Source organism: Budorcas taxicolor, chromosome 18 (assembly GCF_023091745.1).
Source record: "Budorcas taxicolor isolate Tak-1 chromosome 18, Takin1.1, whole genome shotgun sequence".
Taxonomy (NCBI): Eukaryota; Metazoa; Chordata; class Mammalia; order Artiodactyla; family Bovidae; genus Budorcas; species Budorcas taxicolor.
The window spans coordinates 35,314,831-35,322,801 of NC_068927.1; positions in this window are offsets into that span (position 1 = coordinate 35,314,831).

The following is a 7,971-nucleotide window of genomic DNA, read 5'->3' on the forward strand; positions in this document are numbered from 1 at the left end:
AACAAGGGACCATGCATTCTCATTTTGCACTGGGCCCCACAAATTATGTCACTGGTCCTAATCACCACTGGTATTTCAGTACCATCTTTTTCGTGCCTAGCGTCTTGCTTTATCCCATTCATTCATTCCTTTGTTCATCCAGCAAATGTTTATTGAGCACCTGGCGCTAGTGGTATAAGAACCCACTTGCCAACGCAGGTTAGACTTAAGAGACATCGGTTCAAAACCCGAGTCAGGAAGATCTCCTGGAGGAGGGCATGGCAACCCACTCCATTATTCTTGCCTGGAGAATCCCATGGACAGAAGAGCCTGGTAGGCTGCAATCTGTGGGGTCACACAGAGTTGGACATGACTGAAGCGACTTACACAGCCACACACTATATGCAAATCACAGAATCCCGTGAAAAATTCATTGGCCTTCCTTTCCCCCTTTCTTCCATGAACACAGACAAATTTGCTAGAATTATTGCTCTAGGAAGATTAAACTGGCTGTCCATGGAGAAAAGATTGACTAAAACTCATCTGATTCTGAAACTCGCTGCCACCTAAGGGAGAGGTCCGGCAGAGAGAAGGGGGGAGGCAGAGCCCTTCGGCGTCAGTGCTCACCTGCGCTGCACGTGCACGTGTGTACAGTGCTCTGCCGGAGGGGGTGGGGGCAGGGCGTGAAGGGCAGACAGGCATCATCTACCTGGAAACAACAGCTCAGAGGACAGACCTGCAGTCACATCACACCTTTACAACCTAGCTGTGGGAAACAAGACCAGACTCCATCCGGTTCCTACCAAGGCCAGCTCCACAGCCACGGTCCAACACTCCCAGCGAGAAGTGTTACCATTTAGTCATTGCTCTGCAGACCCTGCTCTCTCCTGAGTGTCCAGGGAGTTGCAAGGGATTTCTTTGCCCTAGAGTCTAGAGAAAGATGTTTCTCAAAGCAATGAAGAGCTATTTCCCCTCAACCACAGGCAGCAGATGTAAAAGAAAGAGAAGAATTACTCCAATTACATGGTAGACACTGAAAATGCAGAGGACAAGCTCTGGGTCTAAATGTTATTTCTCCATAAGAAAAAAAAATTAATGCAACCATTCTTTCTCTGGACCAAAGGCATCTGATATGGATGCTCCACGTTTATAGCAATATACCCCACAGGATATTTGAAAGCTCTGATTTAATCTTTAATTTCTCCCCAACAAGGTGAATGCCTGAATTGAACCCCTGCAATAAGACAGAAGTTCCAGTTCTATAACTAGCTGTTGCTCTGCGTTCATAAATATTTACTTACCTTCTAGAGGGTCTGGGAAAGGGGAATGGTCAAAACTTCAATTGCCTCCTTGGTATCTGACCCCACTTATCTTGCTGCTGAACACCTCCAAGAGTAAGTCTCAAGACCCAGTGAGTTGGGAGAAAAATATCCTTTAATATAGACCAGGATAACATGGGCTTCTCACCCTCTGTGTCCTTACAGAGAGCCACTTCCATTATTGCTCTGGATTTTTCTTAGAGAAGCACCAAACTTGCCACTGAGAACATTCAAATCATTTGGCTTTGACTGGGCTCGAGATAATTACTGGAGAATTTCTCCCATAAGATACATCTGCTGCTGTCAGCCTTGCCCCCTCCAGTCCATACTCCTTACTAACATAAAGGTGAAGTTCTAGAAGGCAAATCTAATTGTGTGTGTGGATGGTGCTCCACGTCCCTGAAGCCCATTGGAGTAAAGGACAGTCCGCTGCACACACCCAGTATCCCATCTCAAGTGTACACTGCAATGTTGCTTTGTTTTTTCTACCTCTGGGCTTTCTCTAGAGTCACACAGCCCAGCCGAAACCCATGATTGATTAAAACTCCTTTGACTGTAAAAGTGACCATCACACAAGGGAGAGGTCAGGCAGAGGGAAGGTGAGGCAGGGTCCTTTGGCATCTATGGTAATTTACTCTCCATGTCCACGTGTGTGCAGTGGTCTGAGAGAGGCAGTGAGGGCAGGGCTTGCAGTGCATTTGGGTGTTAGTTACATGCAAACAGCCCATACATGCAAGGAATTATGGCCTCTGAGAGCAACCTTCAATTAATGAAGGATGAACGTCAGGGGATAAATGTCTCCACCTCCCATTCTTCAATGAGACAACTCCAGGGCATGTTCTATACAGTTCACTAAAGGTGTCCAACATGACTGAGATTTTTCTGGTCATAGCTGGTACCAGCTCAACAACACACACAGTCTCCACTGTTCTTCCTTCCCTGGATCATTTTCCCACACCTCTTCCGTCTCCTGGAATCATCCTCTATTTAAGCCACACGCACCCAGGAGAAAAGGAAAGATATACCCATCTGAATGCAGAGTTCCAGAGAATAGCAAGAAGAGATAAGAAAGCCTTCCTCAGTGATCAATGCAAAGAAATAGAGGAAAACAACAGGATGGGAAAGACTAGAGATCTCTTCAAGAAAATTAGAGATACCAAGGGAACATTTCACGCAAAGATGGGCTCGATAAAGGACGGAAATGGTATGGACCTAACAGAAGCAGAAGATATTAAGAAGAGGTGGCAAGAATACACAGAAGAACTGTACGAAAAAGATCTTCACGACCCAGATAATCACGATGATGTGATCACTCACCTAGAGCCAGACATCCTGGAATGTGAAGTCAAGTGGGCCTTAGAAAGCATCACTACGAACAAACTTAGTGGAGGTGATGGAATGCCAGTTGAGCTATTTCAAATTCTGAAAGATGATCCTGTGAAAGTGCTGCACTCAATATGCCAGCAAATATGGAAAACTCAGCAGTGGCCACAGGACTGGAAAAGGTCAGTTTTCACTCCAATCCCAAAGAAAGGCAATGCCGAAGAATGCTCTAACTACTGCACAATTGCAGTCATCTCACACACTAGTAATGCTCAAAATTCTTCAAGCCAGGCTTCAGCAATATGTGAACCGTGAACTTCCAGATGTTCAAGCTGGTTTTAGAAAAGGCAGAGGAACCAGAGATCAAATTGCCAACATCTGCTAGATCATCAAAAAAGCAAGAGAGTTCCAGAAAAACATCTATTTCTGCTTTATTGACTATGCCAAAGCCTTTGACTGTGTGGATCAGAGTAATAAACTGTGGAAAATTCTGAAAGAGATGGGAATACCAGACCACCTGACCTGCCTCTTGAGAAACCTATATGTAGGTCAGGAAGCAACAGTTAGAACTGGACATGGAACAACAGACTGATTCCAAATAGGAAAAGGAGTACGTCAAGGCTGTATATTGTCATCCTGCTTACTTAACTTATATGCAGAGTACATCATGAGAAATGCTGGGCTGGAGGAAGAACAAGCTGGAATCAAGATTGCTGAGAGAAATATCAATATCCTCAGATATGCAGATGACACCACCCGTATGGCAGAAAGTGAAGAAGAGCCTCTTGATGAGAGTGAAAGTGGAGAGTGAAAAAGTTGGCTTAAAGCTCAGAATTCAGAAAACTAAGATCATGGCATCCGGTCCCATCACTTCATGGGAAATAGACAGGGAAACAGTGGGAATAGTGGCTGACTTTATTTTTCTGGGCTCCAAAATCACTGCAGATGGTGACTGCAGCCATGAAATTAAAAGACGCTTAATCCTTGGAAGGAAAGTTATGACCAACCTAGACAGCATATTAAAAAGCAGAGACATTACTTTGCCAACAAAGGTCTGTCTAGTCAAGGCTATGGTTTTTCCAGTAGTCACGTATGGATGTGAGAGTTGGACTATAAGGAAACCTGAGTGCAGAAGAATTGATGCTTTTGAACTGTGGTGTTGGAGAAGAATCTTGGACTGCATGGAGATCTAACCAGTCCATCCTAAAGGAGATCAGTCCTGGATGTTCATTAGAAGGACTGATGTTGAAGCTGAAACTCCAAAACTTTGGCCACCTGATGCAAAGAGCTGACTCATTTGAAAAGACCCTGATGCTGGGAGGGATTGAGGGCAGGAGGAGAAGGGGACGACAGAGGATGAGATGGTTGGATGGCATCACTGACTCGATGGACATGGGTTTGGATGAACTCTGGGAGTTGGTGATGGACAAGGAGGCCTGCTGTGCTGCTGTTCATGGGGTCGCAAAGAGTCGAACACGACTGAGCGACTGAACTGAACTGAACTGCATCCAGGTTCTCATCTTAGGCTCTGGTTTCAGGGGAACCAAAACTAAGATAGCATCTCATTCTAGGTTTTAAACCCTTTAAAATCTCTTCCTGTTTAGGATAAATGTAAAGTTTCTTAGCTTCATGTTTAAGGCCTTTACGGACATTACTCCTCATTTGGACCTCAAATGCCAGTAGCACCTATGTACCTACAATTAAAACCATCACTCAGGGACTTCCCTGTTGGTCCAGTGTCTAAGACTTCTCACTCTCCAGGCAGGGTTCCTGGGTTCAAGCCCTGGTCAGGGAACTAAACCCTACATGCCACATAAAGACGTTGCAGTCTCCAGCAAAGATCAAATATCCCACATACTGCAACTAAGACCTGACACAGAAAGATAGACAGATATTTTAAAAAATAAAATAAAACCATCACTCAGAGTCAAAGAGTGAACTTATGGTTGGCAGGGGGAAGGATTGGGGGAAAGAATAGGGAGTTTGGGATGGATATGTACACACTGCTATATATAAAATGGATAACCAACAAGGTCTTACCGTATAGCACAGGGTACTCTGCTCAATGTTATGGGGCAGCCTGGATGGGAGAGGAGTTTCAGGGAGAATGGATACATGTAATATATGTATGGCTGAGTCCTTTCACTGTTCACCTAAACCATCACAACACTGTTAATCAGCTATACCCCAATACAAAATAAAAAGTTCAAATTTTTAAAAAAATCACTCAGTTACACAGCTTCACATCTTCCCTCATGAGGATCCCTCTCATCCTGATTTCCTTGTCCCCATCTTGCTACCACTCACGCCTCAAGACTCTGGCTTAATACCCTCTCAGCTGGGCACCCTTCCCTACTCCAGCCTCTGCACCCAGATCCATGTGCGTGGCGCCTTTTTCATGGCATCAGGGTTTGCACCCTGCCCAGCTCCCCAGGAGAATGTGTGTTCTTCAAGGGCAGGACCAGTTCTCAGCTAGTGAGTGGGGTCCAGGGCTTCATGCAGAGCTTGGCATACTCAAGGGGCACTGAGATGCTTCCAAAGGGCCAGAGAGCTTTGCCTTATATTCTTAGCTAGTTTTGGTGTCCTCTGAGTATCCTGGACATTGTTGGTCTTTTATGTGGGCAACAAAGGGACTTTTTATTTTTTTAAGGAAATGGCATAAAGCAACTCATCAAAACATTTTGCTGACTGGTCTGTGGTACAACATTTCCTCTCCTGGAGAGAGGGGGAGGATACTGATGTCCCATCCATATCAACACTGAGGCCAGGGCATGCAGAGATGGAAGTGGAAGAACCTGAGGGCTTTGGAATGTCAGACCTGGGCAAACCGAGAGTTATACAGCCCTACCAAGAAAGGGTGGGGCTGGGGGCTCCCCTGGTAGCTCCGAAGGTAAAGAATCTGCCTGCAATGCAGGAGACTTGGGTTCAATTCCTGGGTGGAGAAGATCTCCTGGAGAAGTGAGGGGCTACCTACTCCAGTATTCTTGCCTAGAGAATTTCATGGACAGAGGAGCCTGGCGTGCTTCAGTCCATGGGATCGTCAAGAGTTGGGCACAACTGAGTGACTAACACTTTCACTTTCAAGAGACGGGAAGAGACTTGCTCAAAGAGACTAGACACTCAGACTCCAAACTCCCAGGTGTTCTTTCCACACACCCACATCATCTCTCACAAACGCTGACTCAGAACCAAGCTGACTGGGCCTTGGCCTTTTCCAGCAGGTCAGGACGCAATATTTTTTGAAGGTGAAGGAAGTAGGGAAGCAGTACTTCAGAGAGAATAATTGTTCTGAGCACCCCAATTCAAGTTGATCTGACAAATTTCCCCAGAGGAATGAGAACGCTGTTCATAGAACAAACCTCAGGGGGGAAAAAAATGTAATTGAGTAACTGTGTTGATGGGTTAATTGAGTTGATGGAATAATTGAGTTGATGGATCAGACTTTGTAGTGTATGCTCTGTATTCTAAGGACTCTTTCTTGTTTTCTTAGTTTTACATGTACAGTCCTTCCTTCTACTGTGCACTGTGCAAAATCCACGATCGTGAACTCAGTGAGGTAGGAAAGGACTTGTGCGATTCATTTGCATTTCTCCGGCACTGACTCACTCACATTGCCCCCATCGTAGACCACGGGAAGAAGTGAATTATGTATGCAGTGGGGTAGACCGACAAGAGGACGGAGGAATGATGGCTGACAGATGCAGTGACAAAGGAATAAGGTGTGGGTGAAGGTGTGGGGCCTCCCCTTAGTGCTTCCCTTCCTGCCCTCTTCCTTCATGACCTCTGCCTCACCACCCCACAGCCATCATCCTTTACTTTTCTTCTCTCCTACTCTAAAGACAGGATCGGATTGGTTGTGCCACTAAGCAGTGTGTCTACATGATCCAGAGGTTTCCCAGGCTCTTCTCATCTCCTGGAGAGATGAGTTTCTTCCACTATTGAAAGGACTTTCTTCTCCTTATCACACAGCTGAGCAAGTCCTCAAGAGTTTGTCACACATCTGGGGCTATCACCCAGACATCCTGCAAAAGAACAGACCTGAGACCCATCTGAAGACAGAGGTCCACTCTGGACCATGTCTGAGCATGTACCCATAGTCTGATGCCAGCCTCCTGAGGCACCTTCCCCAGCGGAAGCAGATTCCTCCCTCCCCCCTCTCCACCCCAACCCTTTTAGCATTTTACATAATGTTCATTTCCCTAGACAGTTCCCGTCATGTTTATTTCAGGAACTCCAGCAATGACTATTAGTGTGACCTACATATTTTTTTGATGTCCTAGGTATGTTCTCCAATTATCATTAACCCAGTATGTTTTAAAAACCAGTCTTAAAAGAAGTAATTATAGAAGGGAACTAGTTTTGCTTTTTTCCAATCAACAGGAGGAAATAATAAGAGAAGAGTTTCAATCATGAGCTGAGAAATTTGCTTCCTAAGCAACAATCCAGAAGAAAAATTGGTCACTTGGGAAAGAAGGAAGCAAAAGTTTCTTGATCCCCTACTGTGCACTAGATATTTTCACTTGTTATTTCCTACAATCCTCATAACATCTTGCAAAATAAGTATCAGATTTCCACTTTTATAGATGTGGGAGCTGAGGCTTAAAGAAATTGGAAATGTTTCCAAGGTAAAAAGACTAGTAAGGGCAGAAGCAGAGGTCTGAGCCATGCAAGTAACCTCTGCGGGTCCACAGGCTGGGCTGGAGGTTGCTTCTTGGCTAGGTCAGACCACCACTCTTCCACCACCACCTGTTTACGAAACAGCATCCTGCAGCTTGAGAGAAAGGGCCGTTCTTCCTTGGCCTTGCCTCTTCCACTTCTTCACTGAACACAGTTGATTGGTCCTGGGTTTGACATTCAACTGAAGCTGGACTAATCTGATTGGTCCAGAGTCCAATCAATCTGATTGGTCAAGATAGGAACATTCAGTCCAAATCCAGCCAATCAGAGATTTTGTCTCTGGGATTCTTGGCACTGGAACCAGAAACCAAACCCAGATGCTCACTGATACATGGCAGCAGCAGATGCAAGGCTGAGACATGAAAGCCAGGAGCAGTGGGCAGACATTCACTGGGGAAAGTGGAGACAAGAGGGGAACTGAGTGATGGCTGAGCCCCTGACGTGGGAAGTGCCCAAAGCCCAGCTGTGTCTTCATCTTTCCTATGATTTTTGGTTGTTCAGCCCTACTTGTCCGTGAGTTGATAAATCTCTCTCTGCCCAAGCTGGCTCTACTCGTACTTTAGTCTTGAACAACCAAAAAGGGTTGGGACTAAAATAAACGTCCTGTGTGTACACTTCCTAGTCCTTGGCTGTAGATGTTAATAAGTGACATGGGGATCAGACTGAGCTGAGG